The sequence below is a fragment of the Scyliorhinus canicula genome, chromosome 15 (genome assembly GCF_902713615.1).
Source record: "Scyliorhinus canicula chromosome 15, sScyCan1.1, whole genome shotgun sequence".
In the NCBI taxonomy this organism is placed as follows: Eukaryota; Metazoa; Chordata; class Chondrichthyes; order Carcharhiniformes; family Scyliorhinidae; genus Scyliorhinus; species Scyliorhinus canicula.
This window is the reverse complement of record NC_052160.1, coordinates 43,916,334-43,936,422: the sequence shown is the minus strand read 5'-3', so window position 1 is coordinate 43,936,422 and position 20,089 is coordinate 43,916,334. Positions and strand designations below refer to the sequence as shown.

General features: G+C 42.7%; 1 protein-coding gene and 1 pseudogene across 7 annotated transcripts in view; both read right to left on the bottom strand.

Moving 5' to 3' along the window:
* Positions 1 to 20,089, bottom strand: part of arhgap17a (Rho GTPase activating protein 17a) — a 188,069-nt gene that overhangs the window by 154,959 nt on the left and 13,021 nt on the right. The gene's annotated exons all lie outside the window — the stretch shown is intronic.
* Positions 10,195 to 10,832, bottom strand: LOC119978918 (annotated as a pseudogene).

Below are 20,089 nucleotides of genomic sequence, written 5' to 3'. Positions count from 1 at the left end.
AAGGGAGAATTCAGAATGTCCAATTCACCTAACAAGCACATCTTTCGGCACTTGTGGGAGGAAACCGGAACACCTGGAGGAAACCCACAGACACGGGGAGAACGTGCAGACTGCGCACAGTGACCCAAGTCGGGAAGAGAATGCAGGTCCCTGGCGCTGTGAAGCCACAGTGCTAACCACTGTGCTATCGTGCCGCTCATAGAATTCCTACAGTGCAGGAGGCCATTGAGTCCATTGACTCTGCATCGACTCTCTGAAAGAACACCCAACCGCAGCCCACTCCTCTACCCTATCCCCGTAACCCCACCTGATCTTCACATCTTCAGACACGGAGGAGCAGCTTAGCATGGCCAATCCACCTAACCTGCACATCTTTGGACTGCGAGAAAAATGGAGCACCCTGAGGAAACCCATGTAGACACGGGGAGAAAGTGCAAACTCCACACAGTCACCAGAGGCTGGAATCAAACCTGGGTTCCTGGCGCTGTGGAGCAGCAGTGCTAACTACTAATTCAATTTTGTTTTAAAAAGTACTTAATCCTGGAATTGAAAATTGGCCTCAGTGATGGTGACCATGGAACTACCATCAACTGTTGTAAAAATCCCATCTGATTCACTAATGTCCTTTATAGAAAAAAATCTTCCATCCTTACTTGCTCTGGCCTACATGTGACTTCAAATTCAAAGCAATATGGTGGCTCTTAACTGCTCTCTTAAATAGCCCACCAAGCCACACAGTTGTGACAATTACGGATGAGCAACAAATGCTGGCCCCGTCAGGGATGCCCACATCCCATTGAATAGAAAAAGTGGTGTTTGATGCTCTGCGGCCAGCCCATGCTGTTCCTGCCGCCAAATGTAAAGATGTCAAGGTCATTGAGTACCTTATGGAATTAATTGTATTACATTCAGTGCTAGCTTTTTTTCTTTTAAAAAAGTACGTTTATTAGAATTTTTTTCATAATAATCAACACAAATCAGAACAGATTGCAAAAAAACACAAGTAAACATATAAAAGTTTTAAAAAACAACACATAATTAACTTAAATACCAAAACTAACCAAATGCCCCAAACAACTAACGGTGACATAATAATACTAATCCTTAAAAAAGGAAATAAATGGTTGCTATCTTAGTTGAACCTCACCATCGACCCCGATGGTGAATTTGACTTTCACCAACTGTAGGAATGACATTGAGTCACCCAAATAGGCACTGGGCAGAGTGGATGACCTCCAAGCAAGCATTATTTGCCTCCTGGCTATCATCAAGGCAAGGTCAACAATATCCGCCCCTACCCTAGACTGAATCTTCAGACACTGGTGTGTTAAAGTCAATATTTTCCTGCTTCTGTAGTAGAAAGAGTCAACACACTCGTTAAGACAAAATAACAAGGCTTTATTTACGAATTACAACTGCATGCAGAAATGGCTAAAACTTGAAGTCAGAGAGCAGACAGCAACACTGCTGATTCCTTCTCAAGTTCGCACTTTCACAGAGAATCAGCTCAGTATTTATACATTATCAGAATCAGGATTATGCGACTACAGCTTGGTCAGGAATTCGATCAGAAGTACAAACATAAGCAATATCATAAAACAGGCGTCACCTTGCTGACCTTTCGGGACTCTGTCCCGTCACTCAGATCATTATTTTGTCCTTTGATAGAATGTTTAAGAGTCGGAGGAGACTTGTTCTGACCCTATCTTGTTGTATTTAGACTGCTTTGGGTTATGACGAGTTAGTCTTATCAGAATTTGCGGAGCCCAGGCATTTCGGATCAGCTTGACCTTCTCTGATCTTATTCAGGCTTTAGATCATGCAAAGTCAGCTTTTCTTACATTGTACCCAGTAGTTGACCAGTTTTCCCATCATGCCATTATTTACTTTGTACAACATCATAGGTGCATCACTGACAGGGTATTAAAGAATGAATCCCCAGAAGCCTCCAAGTTTGGGACAGGACATATGTGTTCGGCTAGCCGGCCAAGAGAATGGCGATCACACCTAGTCTCAACATTTGGGAAAAAGCCAGACATCCTTTCCCTAGCCATGTGTGTCACCTTAAACTGGATTTGGCTCAACCAAGCACACAATGACGTGGAGTTGACCCCATGAAGGGCTGCACTTCAAACCTCATCAGTAAAAATAGGGCCCAATTCATTTTCCCATTTCACCCTCACACTGCTGAACGGAACAGAATACGATGAGAAAATATGACAATATAGGTCTGAAATAGACCCCTCACCAGGGACCGAATCCTCTTCACCACAGAAGGTGGCACCAAAGGAAAAGAAGCCTGCCATGAGAAGTCGCAAACTTGAAAATACCGAAAAGGGCTGAAGTTGGGTGGCTGGAATTTATCAGCCAACTCCCTAATACGGGTGCAGTTTGGTGGCACAGTGGTTAGCACTGCTGACTCACGGCACTAAGGACCCGGGTTCGATCCTGGTCCTGGGTCATTGTCCGTGTGGAGTTTGCACATTCTCCCAGTGTCTACATGGGTCTCACCCCCACAACCCAAAAGATGTGCAGGGTAGCTGGATTGGCCACGTTAAATTGCCCCTTAATTTGAAAAATGAAAGAATTGGATTTGTTTATTGTCATGTGTACCGAGGTACAGTGAAAAGTATTTTTCTGCAAGCAGCTCAACAGATCATTCAGTACATGGAAGAAAAGGGAATTAAACAAAATTCAACAAAATACACAATAGGGCAAGGGCAACAACAAGGTACACAATGTAACTACATAAGCATTGGCATCGGATGAAGCATACAGGGTGTAGTGTTAATGAGGTCAGTCAATAAGAGGGTCATTTAGGAGTCTGGTGACAGTGGGCAAGAAGCTGTTTTTGAGTCTGTTCGTCCGTGTTCTCAAACTTCTGTATCTCCTGCCCGATGGAAGAAGTTGGAAAAGTGAGTAAGCCGGGTGGGAGGGATCCTTGATTATGCTGCCCGCTTTCCCCCGGCAGCAGGTGGTGTAGATGGAGTCCATGGATGGGAGGCGGGTTTGTGTGATGGGCTGGGGGGTATTCACGACTTTCTGAAGTTCCTTGCGGTCCTGGGCCGAGCAGTTGCCATACCAGGCTGTGATGGGTACTCCAAATATATTTTTTAAAACTCCCTAAAATGCGCAAACTTCCCCTTCACGAACAGTTCCCCAAAACACTCCAGAAACTTCACTTCCCAAGATTTAAATGCTTTGTTCAAATCAAAAGGTAGGAAAAGGTGATTGTTGTAAATAGAGACAAGCAAAGATAGGAAATGTAGCTTAAAATGCTGTCTAAACTGGGTTTGTGGAAAATCTAGCAGGGGAAAAAAGGCAATGGTGCGGTGTCTATACAAGAAGTAGAGGTAGTGCAGGAGCAAGCCTCCATTTGTCCTCAAATAGAATCAGAGTCACTGATCCACAACATTTTTTGAATTGTAGCAGCCCAGAAATAAAACAATAAATTGGGGAGGGCCAAGACCCCCCCACTATCTATCCATTTGGAGCAGAACACTATGGATTCTGGGATTCCTACGTGCCCAAATAGAGGATATCAATACATTAACCATGATAAAAAAGGATTTGGAGAGAAAAATGGGAAACATTGAAAGAAAAAGGAAAAAAAAAACTTTGGGAACACGTTCATTTTAATAGCTTGAATCCTATCCGACAAAGGTAGGGGAAGGTTGTTCCACCTCTGCAAATCTATTTTGACACTATTCATTACACTTGTGTAATTCAACTTATTAAGTGAGGCCCAGTTGTGGGCCGCCCAGATAGTGAAAGCTTGTATTAGAAAGACGAAAAGGTAACGTCCCCAATTAGGCTCACCTTCCAGAGGTGGTTAAACAAGAAACATGCACTCTTGCCTAAATTCAGTTCATACCCAAAGAAGGAGCCGAAGGTGTTAAGCAACTTCATTATGCAGTCAATGGAGTGGGCTGGGCCTGCATTATAAAACAGATCACCCGCACAAGAGGCCTGATGTTCCACCCCATCTCAGCTAATACCCTTCCATTGACGAGAGGACCTCAACAATGGAGAACGGCTCTATCGCCAGGGTGAACAAGGTGGCCAACCTTGCCTATTCAAGGGAAAATAATCAGAGTTCAAAGCGTTTCTACGAACACGGACAATAGGGACATTATATAACAGGCGAATCCAGGAAGCATATTTATGACCAAATCCAAACTTACCAAAAATCTCAAATAAATACTCCCATTCCACGCTGTCAAATGCCTTTCCAGCATCAAGAGATACTATCATTTCAGGTTCAGGCACTGGGGAGGGGGAACGTCAAGTGTAATGAATGTGAAATGTCATCCATATTTGATCATTCAAAATTATATTTGGGAAGCAAGGTTCCGACTGCATCAAAACCTTAAGCAAGCAGCTTGACGTCCGCACTCAGATGGGACGATATGATCCACACTCTTGTTGGGTCCTTGTCCCCTCTTAAGAAGCAAGAAAATAGAGGCTTGAGTGAGGGTCAGAGGCACGGTCCCCATTACGGCGAATCATTGAACATGGCCAATAATAAAGGTACAAATAGCTCCGAGAACCTCTTGTAAAATTCAATCGGAAAGCCATCCGGACCAGGGGCCTTGCCAGACTGCATCAGCCCGCTACATTTTAAAATCTCGTTCTGGCGTAACGGGGAGTCTAAAAGAATATAGTTTTATTCATAGTTTTAACCATATATGTGCCAGTGAATGCATATAGCTAAAGAAGCAAAATATTTTAAAAGTGTCTTGACTGTGGGAACCCAGTCATTTTCTCATATAATAAAGTATCCATTGTATTCCAGTCTATTCAGCACCGAGAACGTATTGTTCTCTGTCTAATCAACTAATCAATTCTTAAGGTCTCCGCCAAGCTATGAGACACAGCAAAATGTGAGGAAACATATCCAGTACTTTCCGAAGACTGCGCACGCAGACACTAAGCTAGTTTTGATAGGCACCAGTCAACCTTATGTAATGTCCAATATTTGATTAACAAATCATCCTCTAAGTAACATACATTCATTTGAACAAACCAGGAGGTCTCAGCTGAGAATTTGGAGCCAATAAACGTAAATAAGGGGTTAAACCAGAGATAAGAATTCCCTTAAAAGTAGGACCTCGTGGTCGAAGTCTGTGTTGTTGAATTCTTGAATCATCTATTTATTTGTTTAGTTTAAAGAAGTGATTTATTTTTGTGCTTAATGCTTTTGCCATGTGCTTTCCTTTTTTTATGTATTGTTTGATATTTTGTTTCTAAGTTTTTATTCTGTTCTTATTCAAGTGTATACCAGTGAGCAACTAGCAATAAAGTCATACTTTTGACACCTCCCACCAACTGGACTACCAATTTCTTTTATAAGGTAAAATAAGAGACCCAAGAGTCCACCTCACTGTGCCTATCCACCTCAACATTTGGAATGGGAAGACTATCCAGAAGGTCAGCTAATTTATCTGCAGGAGCCTCCGATCAATAAAGATTGAAATAAAGGGATTTAAAAGCCACATTGACCTGGGGTGGGGCAGAACCAGGGTTACACCCAAATCAAGTTTCTGAGTAATCTCCCGGGAAGCCACCTGACATTTGAGTTGGTGAGCCAGAAGACAACTGGCCTTCTCCTCATACTCGTGCCCCTGGAGCGCTGTAACTGACGTACCGCCCTGCTAGTAGACAATAGCTCGAACTGGGTCTGTAACATTTTCCTACTTGCCAATAGCTCAGAAGTACTGGTGATCCACCTCTAGAATGGAATCCACCAGCTCTGCTGCTCCAACTTAGTTTTTGTTCAAATTTAGATTACCAAATACTTTTTTTCCCCCCAATTAAGGGGCAATTTAGCCTGGCCAATCCGCCTTCCCATACACATCCTTGGATTGTCGGGCTGAGACCCACACAGGCTCGGGGAGAATGTGCAAACTCCACACGGACAGTGGCCCAGGACCAGGATCGAACCTGGGTCCTCAGCGTCTTGAGGCAGCAGTGCTAACCATTGTGCCACCCTGCTCCGACTTAGTTGTCTGTAATATATACGCTTTAAGAGATAACCCTCTCTCAAATCAATCAAGTGCGGTGCGTGGTCCGAAATACCAATTGCCAAGTACTCGTCCGCCACCTCCGAAGGGAGGAGAACCCTATTCAAAACCAAGAAACAAAATCAATATGGGAATATGCATGATGAACATGTGCAAAAAAACAAGAATTGCACTTTGCAAAATTGACAAAGGACCCCCCCCCCCCCCCCCCCCCCCCCCGCCAATTTGAGTCATAAAAGATGACAAAGCCCTGGCCATCCCAGATGGAACAAGCGATTTAGGTTTGGAACGATCGAATCTAGGGTCTAAAACACAGTTCTGGTCCCCATTTAAAATAAGTTGATGTGAGTCGAGGTTGGGGAGGGAGGCCAACAGGGAGTTAATAAAATTTGTATCATCCCAGTTGGGGGCATAATTGTTAACTATGATTATTGGGGTGTTCAACAGGGAGCCCAAAACAATAACATATCGACCATTGGGGTCGATTATAATTAGAGGAAAACTGAAATCCTTTACTAATTAGATACGCCGCACCACTGGCACAACCATCGAAAACATAATGAAAAACCTGCCCAACCCACCCCTCGTGCAGCCTGGTCTGATCCCTGACACCCAAGTGGGTCTCCTGCAAAAGCAAGAGTTTAAGCTCAAGATGGGCAAATGCCCTCGACCTCTTCACTGGGCCATTCAAGTCTCTAATGTTCCAAATGACCAAACTGATTGGAGGTCTCCCACCAATCCGGAGTCAGCCATTTGCACCATGAGAGATCAACCCAGGGGCACTGAAAAGGTAAAGAAAAGAAAATCCACCCAAGGTGGCCATCAAGCCAAGTCAGAACACTGGACAAAGGAAAACCACCAGACACTGTCAACAAACTACGGCACTCCCTCCCAAATACACCATCACCATTGAATGTGATCACACGCAAAAGCAACTAAAAGAGAGGCAAACAAAGACTTACCCTAAAACTAAAACCTACATTTAAAAAAAAACAAAAATGCTAAACTATAATGAGCTGCAACGACCCTGCCCAAACCAATCCCCTTAACTAACTCCCTAGTTAGCAGGGAGACTCCCAACAGGTGAAAAATAATTTCTTTGAAAATACCAACGCCCCATTTAACTTGCATGCTCCGCTAATAACAATGTTACAACAAACAACGTTGAAAAAAGAAAACCATAGATTAACGTAAGGAACAAAACCCCACGTAGTAGAGAACCTCAAATCTAATCAAAGATAATAAGAGCGCAACCCCATCAAGAACACGAAATACAAACAATACAAGATCGAGACAGAGGTTTACAGCATGGAAACAGGCCCCTCGGCCCAACTTGTCCATGCCGCCTTGTTTTACCAGTAGGTTAGTCCCAGTTGCCCGCTTTTGGTCCATATCCCTCTGTACCCATCTTTCCCATGCAACTGTCCAAATGCTTTTTGTAAGACAAAAATGTACCCACCTCTGCTACTGCCTCTGGCTGCTAGTTCCAGACACTCACCACCCTCGTGTGTTAACAGAGCCATAAACCATATTACACACAGCACATAATGTGTGCCCGAGTCCGCATCACCTGGCATGGTCTTTTTTCTCAGCTATGGCTCAAGGACGAGCTGAATAGACCATCCCGAACCTGACCCGTCTTGTACAGGGCGACGTTCACTCCATTAAACTCAGCTCTTTTTTTCCAGTAACTCTGCACCCATTTCCTGACACAGCCTAATGGAGTGGCCTTCCCATTTGAATTTGCGGTGTTCCCTTGACCATTGCAGAACCCTCTCTTTTTCTTTCAAACTGTGGAGTCTTACAATCACCAGAATGAGGCTTCAGTCGGAGTGAACAGGCCCAGTCTAGCTCAGGTGGGATATGAATCCACCCTCACTCACCATTTTGAGGAACATGTCCCAGAAATATTCCATGGGCGCATGGCTCCCGATCCCCTCTGGTAACTCCACAATCCGGATGTTCTGCCTCCTGGACCTGTTTTCCAGGTCATTCAGCTTGGCTCTTAAAGACTTATTAGTTTCAGCCACCAAAGTCAGATCGGAATCTAGCATGGCAATCAGATCACTGTGGTCTGACAAAACCACATCCATGCTCTTAATCGTAACTCCCTGGACTTCGACGTTCTTACTAGTTTGTTTTTTTACAGAGCCGCTCAAATTGGGGCTAAGACCTCTTCGATTGATCTTCTGAGATCCTCCGACATGAGTTGTCGGTGTTCTCGAACCCTTTCACCAAAATGCAAATGAGAACCAAGGTCGTTAGTGGAGTGCACGGAGAGAAAGAAACCGACTCTGCCATCTTACTTCCCGTTGAGCCCCGAGAGGCTTCAGACTTCATTGATGAATTTCTGGGCTAAACTTTCTTAGCTTTTTTTTTTCTGGGCATCTCAGCAAAGAGAACTCTATCCCAATACATGTAAGCCCCATTCAGTTCTAGTTTTTACAACAACGTTTATTTCAACCTTGAACTAAACAGATTGTTTGAAAATAACATTTACCATCACAACCTATTAATACATAAAACAAACAGGAGACCCTTGGCCTAACAGTATGCCACATCATTCCCTCATCATCAAAGCAGTTACCAGAATGTATATGGCAGGAAAAGGAGCAATGCCCCCTAACATTTGGACACACCCAAGCAAAGGAAGCTTCCTACTTGATGTTTTCCATGTTGGAGCAGAGACAAGAATAGAAGTACATAGTAGTTAGTATACTGAACCTTTCACTTCAGAGATCAGATTTTGAAGTGAGCCATGCCATCAACCACTTACATTTATATAGAGTCATTAACATATCACAGTCAAAAGCAAGACAAGCCTCTGATCTCATTTGTGCCATCACAAAGATCACTTATTTCATCTCTATAACATTCCCCAATTTCATCAGTTTTAGCTCATCTGCTGGCAAAATCCTAATTCATTAGGTTGCTCTCTGACATTTTACCCTTATAAACTTGAGATCATTCAAAATTCTGCTGCCCATGTCTTAACTCACAAGTCCCATTTCCCCAACACGCTGTGGCTAACTGATCTACATTGACCCTTCCAGTCAAAGAAATGTTTCGATTTTGAAATTCTCATCCACATTTTCAAATTCCTCCATGGTCTTACCTCTCCCTATCTTTAATCCCCTCCTAGATATCTGCTGTCCTCTAATGCTGGCCCCTTGGGGCATCCGTGAATTTAATTGCTCCACTATTGGTGACTGTTTCTTCAGTTGCGTCAGCCTCAAGCTTTGGAACATCCTCACGATACCTTCCACCTTGCTGTCCTCCTCTAAAGCAGTGTTTTTCAACCTTCCACCTTGCTGTCCTCCTCTAAAGCAGTATTTTTCAAACATTTTTTCCAGCAACCTATGCCAGTCGACCTTCCGCGACCTATTATTTTTGCCTACCTTTATTGAGACAGTTGAGCCTGCTTGGTCCTCATGATCTCACTTGGTTTTTCATTCAATTTTACATTTCGGCTAAGGACTTAAGCTGATCATTTAAGTTCTTGATTTTTTTTTCAAAGGATGCAGCAAGTGGTTTGTCATCACACTCTCCATGCCTTTGGCGTATTGAGGGTTTTAAATTTTCATTTGCCAGTACTTCTCTGCATGTAATACACATGAGCTTTGCATCCGGATTTGCATTGGCACAATTAACAAATCCATTACTCAAGAAATCATCTTTACACTATTCTCTTCCCGATTTCAGTTTCTTTCTGGTAGGCTGTTCACAAAGAGGTACTGGAGAATGCAGTTCACACCGGCATTGCTTTATCCTGCTGTGGACTCTCCTGGCAACTCTCTCCAGCAGATTCAGTTGAGAGATCCTGGCCTGTTTGTGTCTCTGGCTCTCTCTTGCTTATAACAAAATGACCCATCTTTAGTCATGTTGCCTTGCTTGCTCGCAGCTAGAAAATGGAGGAATCTCCGTCGTGATTTTACGTCAAAAGGACGAACATGCAGGGCACATGACATCAGTGTATCTGCTGGGCGCATGACCTGCTCTCTGCCACCACTTCTGGCAGGAAGACTGCATCATCAGCATTTAAAACCCAGTCACGGCCAGAATTTTGTTTTCAGGTTTTTATTCTGTTTTTATTGGCAGTGTCAAAAATTACAACTTTAGAAGGAACCAAAATTGGACACAATGATTGCACCTCAGAAACTGGGCGCTTCTTTTTTGAAACTGTTAAAAAGAGTTAATTGGGCCGATGAAAGAATAATGAACAGCACAAAGCTATAGGCATTCAACATTTGAGCTGCTTTCTTCAAACTCAGGTTTCCATGAAGATTCGAGCTTTATTATCTCAAATGTACAGTTGGTGAATGTCTAAAATTTATCTAGTTTCTGGGTCTCTGCATCTGGTCCAATTTTCCAAATCCATCTCTGCCAGCGTCATTTCTGTCTTTTATTCATCATGTGCCTGACCACCAATTACCCTTGCCCAAACTGTGCTTCCTTTAAAGCCAGCATCCCAATCTATTTTGATAATTCGATCTTCCAAACGTGTTCCACTATTACATCTCATGTATTGTTCAGCATCAGTATGTGTGTAATATTCTGCAAAACAGAATCCGTATGACGTTTTCCTGATTTTGTCCAAGTCCATGAGGATTCACATAACATCACCGCTTTTTGACAAGAGTTCATAGATCTGTTCCCCGGTAGTGCAAAATAATAGATTCCCAACACTGAGTGCGCAGCTGTATCTCAGTAATTTATCTTGCTCATATCAGCTTCCCTGAAGTTCTGGTCTCAATATTGTCTCAGCTGTATGTCAGAGTCACTGCTGAGGGCATTCAGCACCACAGACATTGCGGAGGAGGGGCGAGCCTGGCGCTCAGCAACCGGAGCAAGGAAATCACTTGACCTGAAACTCTCGTGGCCAGCACTCTCAACTTCAAAAGCCAGTCACGGCTGGCATTCTTAAAAAACGCCCGTGGCCGTTTTCCGCTTTGCCTGCGATCGGGAATGCCACGACCAATCGCTCCACGACCAACCTACAGGTTGCGACCCAGTTTGAGAAACCCTTCTCTAAAGCACTACTGGAAAATTATTTGGCCAAGCCCTTGGTGATTGGACCTAACATCTCCTTATGTCGCTCCTGGGAAGTACCTTTGGACATTTCATTACTTTGAAGGCACTACATAAACAGCTGCTGTAGTAAAGTGCCCCAAGGTGCTTCGCAGAAGCAATACTGTAGCAGATAAAATACGGTCAAGTCAAATGGAGATAGAAGGCCAAAGGATCAAAAGCTTGACCAAGGAGGACATTTGAAGAGAGAGCGAGAGATTTGATGTGTTGCTGGACTGGGGGCCCATATTTTATTCAAATGTAAACATCCTGGAAACAAATAAGCAGCCTTGCTCCTGGGGAACAAACTTGTACAGCACAAAATATTCAAGAAGCCAGAGGGATATTCAGTGAATTTACTTTTAAAGTACACTGCACTAGGGAATGCTCATCTGAAATTGTATGGTACAATGTTGCTGTACTGTAGAAGGAGCGAACTTGTGCTCTAGTTGACCATGGACTCCTTAACGGTACAGTGTAGAGATAATTTTATTCTGCATCTAATACATACTGCAAGCAACATACAAGTGTTTGATGGAAATCAGAGGCATCATTACTTCTAAGCTATATTGCATTTGACCAAGGAGTCCTGACATCAACTCTGGGCAGCTAAGTATTCCTTTCCTCAACAGATGGCTTCAAATTTGATGAGTACAAATTTGATGAGTACAAAATCATACCCACAAAAGAACAGGAGGTAGCCACAGAATTAATTCAAGAAGACAGAAATAATTCAAATATCGACCTGCATGTATGCAGCATAGCGTTAAGTGTTAAGATTACATTGTACAATGAAGTTAAGACTGATGTCATTACAAGTATTAGTTGCATCTTGTTCAGCAGAACTTAAACAAAATCCAGAGCACCCCAGGAATTTAGAATGCCATTCACTCAAAAGCCAAAATAATAAACAAATCAATATTCCAATAGGGACAAAGATTGTTACTTTACAGTAATAGAGGTTCTTGCTGTGGCAGATTTGATCGGAACCCAAACATGACCACAATATCTACTGTTAGAAAAGTGGGAAACATTTACAAAAACTATTAGAGGCTATAGCAGTTAAAGAGAAAGCCATTTTTAAATATTTAGAATACATATTTTACAGGAAAGTTTGTAATTTATGAAAATAAGATTGGATTTATTTAAAACAAATTTCAATTTTCATTCAGCATGCAGACCCATAATTCAGGGTCCTCCCCTCACAAGTTGATCAGTGACATCGAAAGTCAGTTTCTCCATTCATCCAAACACATCTCCAAAGAAAATGACAGGCACCACAACTGGAGACCAGGCTGAGTGAGCAGGTGCTTGGCCCCAGGAAACCATGCTGTTTTGTGGGTCTATTTTGATAGACCAATGAAGGTGACACTGAGTGCCCCAGTGCTGAAGAGTCAGCACCTATGTCCATTTAAGAGCACATTCAACAGAAGAAACTAGTATATGCTTCAATCAGACAAAAATATATGTTAAGATAAGCAAAGTCTTAAAACCCAAATGATTTGACCAACTAAATGACAATGCGAGTGTTTATTAGACACAGTTGATACTCTGCCTTTCCAGGCAGTGGCATGGTTTCCTTGGGTTTGCAAGTCCCCGAGTGATTCATGGACACAACCCACTGATCCTATGAAGTTACTCTGGAAGAATGGAAGACATTTGCCATCAATTACTTCAGTTAAACAGCCACCATGGAGGGAAACCAGATTCAAGAGTCCGTTTGACATTTGTTCAAAATAAAGAAACCTAATTTGCCAATAAAATAAATTACTTTTCCTGAGCTGCACTTCCCCTTTAAATAAAAGTTCAAACAGGAATGGTAAACAGGCAGCACTCAAAATTCAATGGTGAGTGGAGAGGAGGGACTGGGAAAAATATAAATAAAATTAAAGATTAATTAGCAAAGTAAAAAGAATTGTAGTCAAATTGCAGAAAATGTCAACAGTAAAAAAGTAATACTTTTCAGATAATGGGCAAACAAAAATATTGAACATCTAAAATGGTTGCAAGGTACTAGGAGTTGGGCAAATGGCAGAACCAGGATTAGTCAAGGATCATATTTCAGGATGGTGAAGCAGCTAGGCAGAATGCTGATACAGTAATGACAGGAATAGTTGTAAAAGATGCTCTTGATGGAACTTTTCTCCCCCTTTTCCCAACCAATACAGCTCTGCATTTGCAGACCTATGAAATATCTAAGATTATACTAGTTACTTTTCACTGCAGAGAGGAGGGAGTGGAGTAAATCTGACATGTAGATTTTTGTTACGCAAAGATATTAAGGGATGTGGGCCAAGCCCATATGGTATATGGAGTTAGGCTACAGGTCAGCCATAATTTCATTAAATTGCAGGACAGCTCGAGGTACTGAATGGCCGATTCCTGTTTGTTCCTATGATTTACATGCCCATTTGAAGGACTGCACCTAAAGAAGAATTTTCACCCCAAATAATGCCAACCTTCCTCAGTGATATATTCATAGTCATAGAGGTCTAGAGCACAGAGCTTTTTGAGGAAGTGATGAAGATGATTGATGAAGGTCGGGCAGTGGATGTTGTCTATATGGACTTCAGTAAGGCCTTTGACAAGGTCCTTCATGGCAGACTGGTAAAGAAGTTGAAGTTGCATGGGATCAGAGCTGGCAAGATGGATCAGAACTGGCTCGGTCATAGAAGACAGAGGTAGCAGTGGAAGGGTGGCTTTCTGAATGGAGGTCTGTGACTAGTGGCGTTCCTCAGGGATCAGTATGGAGATAAAGGTTTGGAGGAAAATGTAACTGATTTGATTAGAAAGTTTGCGGACGACACAAAGGTTGGCGGAACTTCGGATAGCTATGAGGACCGTCAGAGGAAACAGCAGGATATAGATCGGTTGGAGGCTTGGGTGGAGAGATGGAAGATGGAGTTTAATCCGGACAAATGTGAGGTATTGCATTTTGGGAGGTTTAATTCAGATGGGAAATATTAATTAAATGCTAGAACCTTCAAGAGTATTGATAGGCAGAGGGATCTGGGAGTACAGGTACACAGGTCACTGAAAGTGACAACGCAAGTGGAGAAGGTAGACAAGGAGGCATACGGCATGCTTGTCTTCAATCGGCCGGAACACCGAGTTTAAAAATTGGCAAGTCATGATGCAGCTTGAAAGAACCTTAGTTAGGCCACACTTGGAATATAGTGTTCAATTCTGGTCGCCACACTATCAGAAGGATGTGGAGGCTTTGGAGAGAGTACAGAAAAGATTTACCACGATGTTGTTTGGTATGGAGGGCATTAGCTATGAGGCAAGGTTAAATAAACTTGGGTTTGTTCTCACTGGAACAACGGAAGTTGAGGGGAGACCGGAGAGAAGTCTACAAGATTATGAGAGCCATGGACAGAGTGGATAGTCAAAAACTTTTTCCCAGGGTGGAAGAGTCAATTACTAGGGGGTATAGGTTTAAGGTGCGAGGGGCAAGGTTTAAAGGAGCTGTATGAGGCAAGTTTTTTTTATTACACAGAGGGTGTTGGGTGCCTGGAACTCACTGCCGAGGGAGATAGTGGAAGCAGATACGATAGTGACTTTTAAGGCGCGTCTTGACAAATACATGAATAGGATGGGAATAGAGGGATATGGTCTCACATGAGTATGTCTCAAAAATATTTCAAACAAAGACAATCTGATTGACAGTAAGTGAGATAGGGGTACGGGTTTTTAGTTCGGATGGCCAGCATGGTCGGTGCAGGCTTGGAGGGCTAAAGGGCCTGTTCCTGTGCTTTAATTTTCTTTGTTCGAAAAAGCCCTTCAGCCCCTCATGTTTGCACTGGTCAAAGATAACACCTAACTATACTAATCCCATTTTCCAGCACTTGGCCCATAGCCTTGTATGCCTTGGCATCGCAAGTGCACACCCAAGTACTTCTTAAATGCTATGAGGATCTCTGCGTCCACCACCCTTTCAGGCAGTAAGTTCCAAACTCCCATCACCCTCTGGATGAAAATGATTTTTCTCAAAGCCTCTAAATCTCCTGCCTTTACCTTAAATCAATGCCTCCTGGTTAGCGATCCCTCCGCGAAGAGAAAATGTTTCTTCCTGTCTATCTATGCCCTTCATGTCCCCCTTCAGTCTCCTCAGCTCCAAGGAAGCCAACCCTTGTCTATCCAATCTCCCTCTCTCCAGCCCAGGCAACATCCTGGTAAACTCCTCTGCAGCCTTTCCAGTGCTATCACAACCCTCCAATAATATGGATTCCAGAAATACACACAATACTCTAGCTGTAGCCTAAACAATGTTTTATGCAGTTCTAGCAAAACCTCCCTGCTCTTAAGACTCTATGCCTCAGCTAATAAAGGGAAGTTATGCCTTCTCAATCACTTTATCCACCTGCCCTGCTACCTTAAGGGATTGGTGTACATGCACACAAAGGTTCTTCTGTTTATCATGCATTCCCTTGCCCTGTTTGTCCAGCCCAAGTGCATCATCTCACACTTATCCAGATCGAATTCCATTTGCCACTGATCAGCCCATCTGGCCAGTCTGAAAATCCTCCTGTAATCAAAGGCTATCCTCCTCACGATTTACGATCCCATCAATTTTCATGTAATCCACACATTTACTGATCAACCCTCCTACATTCAAGTCAAAATCATTTATATAAACCACAAACAGCAAGAGCCCAACTGTGATCGCTGTGGGACCCCACTGGACACAGGCTTCCAGTCAGAAAAACATCCCTCGACCATCACCCTCTGCTTCCTGCCACTTAGCCAATTCTGGATCCAGTCTGCCAAATTCCTTGGATCCCATTGGCTCTTACCTTCGCCATCAGTCTCCCAAGTGGGACCTTATTAAAAGCCTTGCTGAAGTCCAAGTAGACTATACCAAATGCATTGCTCTCATCTACACACCAGGTTACCTCTTCGAAAAATTCAATTAAGTTGATCAGACATGACCTCCCCTTAACAAAACAATGCTGACTTTTTTTGATTAATCCCGGCCTTTCCAAATGCAGATTAATTCGGTCTCTCAGAACTGCTTCCAATAGTTTCTCCACCGCTAATGTTAGACTGACTGGCCGGTAGTTTCCTGGTTTATCCCTTCCTCGCTTCTTGAATAATGGTACCACATTGGCTATCCTCCAATCGTCCGGCACCCGTCCTTTGGCCAGAGAGAAATTTAAAATTATTGCCAATGTTCCTGCTATTTCCTCCCTTGCCTCACTCAACAGCCTGGGATACATTTCATCAGGCCCGGGATATTTATCTAATTTTAAGCATGCCAGACCACTCAGAACCTATGGGATTGAGGTTAAAATTAGATCAGCTATGATCTTATTAAATGGTGGAACAGGCTCAAGGGGCTGAATGGCTTACTCCTACTCCGTATGTTTGTATTTAGGTTGCCTTCTTCTGTCTCCACCATCAGGCTAAATTTCATCAGCTCAGTGGTTTTTCTTGTTCTTTCTTACCTTTGCAAATTTCACCCTGCCACATTTAATAGATAGCAAGGGAGCCAATGCCAGCATTCTCCCAAATGAACAGTTTAGTAAAAAGTGATGCTTTTGTTTAATTTCTAAGAATGAAGGTAGAACTGCCCCACTTTTATATAAACCAAAGACACTTTGGTGGGAGTATCAATGCTATGAAGTCAGCATCTCCAAATCTTGTCATAATTTTAAAATGTGGATCAGTTGCTTGGACTTGCATTTCTGAAATCGAATAGCATTTATATGGCACATTATCACATTGGAAAGTCTCAAAAATATTTCAAACAAAGGCAATCTGATTGATAGTAACCGGCAGGTGAGATAGTGGTCAAATGTCACATCTGAAGGAACACATTCCCATCTGAAGGATTGGATGGAAGAGGAAACACTTTTACCTCCAACAATACAGCACTCTCAGAGTACTGTACTGGAACATCAGCCTAGATTAGGTACTCAAGTGTTGAGTGTGCAACCTTCTCACACCAACCTATCAACTGAGCTAAGTAGCCATATAGCTCTGATGGACAAAATTGCTCCATTTTGTTTCTCAGCAGCTTCTTAGTCTCTGAAAAGACTACTCAAGCAAACTAGGAAGGGAATTGATGCACGAGGGGAATATGGAACTGCCTGAACAAAAAACTTTGAAGAGGTTGAATACTTCCTATCTGATGTTCCAGTCTCACTTGGTTTCCCCATGTGTCTTCCTTAGGGTGAAGGGGGTTGTGTTGCTCGTTATGCTTTCCCTTAATTTGCTCTGTTTTAATTACCTTTGGTCAAGAGTCACCAGGTATCTTTCTGATACCATCACAGGGTTCAAAGCCAAGTACTGATCAATGACTCGATACACCAGTTAGTAAGTTTGAAATCAATACACATTTATTTACACACAGTCAATTATTACTCATGCATAAACTCTACTCGCTAAACTACAACTACTACTAAAGCCTATACTTAGCTTCTAGTGGCCCACTCAGTCAGAGGAACAATGGCCGTTATCCGATTCTGATGGCTTCGAACTAGTACGGAATAGGAGCGTGAGTTGACCTTAGACTTACTTGGCTGATGCTTGGCGGCCTCTTGTCGCTGAGAGCCAAATGCCAAGGTGAGTTCTTCCAAGAGCTACCAAGAGCTACCAAGAGAGCGAACTGACCATGAGGACTCGTTTTATAGTCCCCAGGGGTTTTGCGCCCTTCTGGGCAGACCCCGTACTTGGTCCCAATTAATTGGACCATTTCCCAATCGTTCGTATTGATTTTCTCCAAAACTGGGGCTGTTCCCTGATCGTTGGGCCGTTGGCCTGCCTTTGTTTTAGCTCCCACTGGCGCCAGGGAGTCTGTCCTGGTCTCGATTGTTTCAATGTTTCCTTTTTGTCCCCAGAGATAGCTCATTAATATGCTAATGGCTATTGGTTTCAGTTCTGTCTGGATTCTAATATACAGGAAACCTTGCACATGCTTGTTTTCTCTAGTGCTGTCCATTTTTCCCTGCACTCTTTGCGAGTGTCCATTTTGGAATCGGGACGTGGCCACCCCAGGTGGCTACAGTTGAAAGCAAATTAAGTGCTTTCATCATAAACTGTGAACTTTTAAAATACATCAATGCAGTAATCAGCAACCAGAGCTGAACAGGAAGTCAATCCCCACCCCAGACCGGAATCTTCATCTGGTTTATGAGCTCAGCATTCCTTTGCCAAGTCCAAAATGTCAGCTCTCCTGCAAGGAGGGATCAAGGTAAACAACAACTTGCATTTATTTTGCACTTTTATCGTAGTAAAACATCCCAACACTCACAGGAGTGTTAGCTAGAAAGCACCAAGTTATAGAAGGAGACATTAGGATAGGCAACCAAAAGCTTTTAGTTTCCATAAGTACCTTAAAGGGAGAGGCCTAGGAAGGGAATTTCAATTCTCAGGGCCTGGGCAGCAGATGGTACAGTTGCCAAAGATAAAACATTTAAAATAGTGATGCACAAGAAACCAGAATTGAAGAATAAAGCTCAGAGGATTATACAGTAACACTGAAGGAGGTTTCAGAGAGGAGGACATGGAGGGATCTGAAAATCATGATGGTAAATCTACACACACTTAAAGGTCAATATATCCTTCCTGAGGTGATGCCAATGAATATTTTTAAGGTTTTTAATAAATTCAGGTTTATGAAGTTGAAAGGTATTAGCCAATACTCTCCTGGCTGGCAACAGTCAAGCCAAGAAGTAACAAGCTCATAAATGAGGTTTTCAGCAATAAATGAGTTGGGGCAGGCAAAGAACCAGAAATAGGTGCATGCCAAACATTAACATGCACAATGGCCAGGGGCAATTTTGAAATGTACATATTAAGAGTATAGCTCACACTCACAATAATCATTGTATTTTGGAGCAAAGGAAATCGAGGGGAGATCTGATAGATGTATACACGATTATGACTGTTTAGATAAGGTAGACAAAGAAAAGCTCTCCCCCTTGATTTAACTATCCACATTGCTTAAATATCTTGGAAAAGGTCTAGGCAAAAGATACAGGGGAATGGGAATCTTTTGATGCACCAAGTGGAAATGAACTCACTGCCTGCAAGGTAGAACAGATAGAGAGTTTTTTCAAAAGAAAATTCAATGAACATTTGAGGGAAATAAACTTACAGGGCTACATAGAATGTGGAGGAATGGGATTGACTGAATTGCTCTACAAAGAGCCTGCATGGACTTGATGAACAAGTTGTCTCCTTCTATGCTGTAATGACAACATGTTCTACCATTTCAGGATGAGCATGTAGCAGATTGCTCATCTTCAAGAATTAACCCACCTCAGTCAGTCAGATGTACTGTTTTAACCAAAATGACAAAACTGTTTGTGTTGAACACTTGCGAGAGCTTATGATTCATAACACATTTGCCTTTAACTGCTAGACATGTAAATTCCAATTGTTTAGTAATTAAGTGAAGTAGACACAATACATTCCCCCTAGTTAAAATGTTGAGTATTGGAAGTCTGATAACAATGAGCAGCAGACGTGCAGCTCGACTCGATCTCATGTGCTGACCAGGAGACAATAATCTGGTGTATTTAACTTAGTAAGCAGAGAGAAATAAATTATTTAACATGTAGTATACAATACCAAACTGTTGGTTCAGCCAGCCCTCCATAATACGGAAAAACCTCAAATGCCATAATTTCTAAAATACCTAACATTATGGCCAGGAATTTTATGACTCTTCCTGCCCAGCAGATATCACAGTCCCAAATTAATGGAAATCTCGTTGCATCCGGTGGCCTTTTTGCAGGGGAGCGGGAGGCTTTCTCTTCAAAACTAACTAGAAAGTCAAGTGCCGTGATAGAGCCAAAGCTCCCCGGTTTTGAGTCCTAGTTTATGCTAAGTTTGCTGATCAGAGGAGTAGTAGGATGATGAAATTGGCTTTGTATGCTGGGTCAGTGAATTTTAAAAAAAATTAGTCAGCTTTCACACTCTAGTGACTCTCAAATAAAGGCAACATCATCAGGTCAGGTTGGGTACATTCTTGAATAGCCCACTGTTGGGAA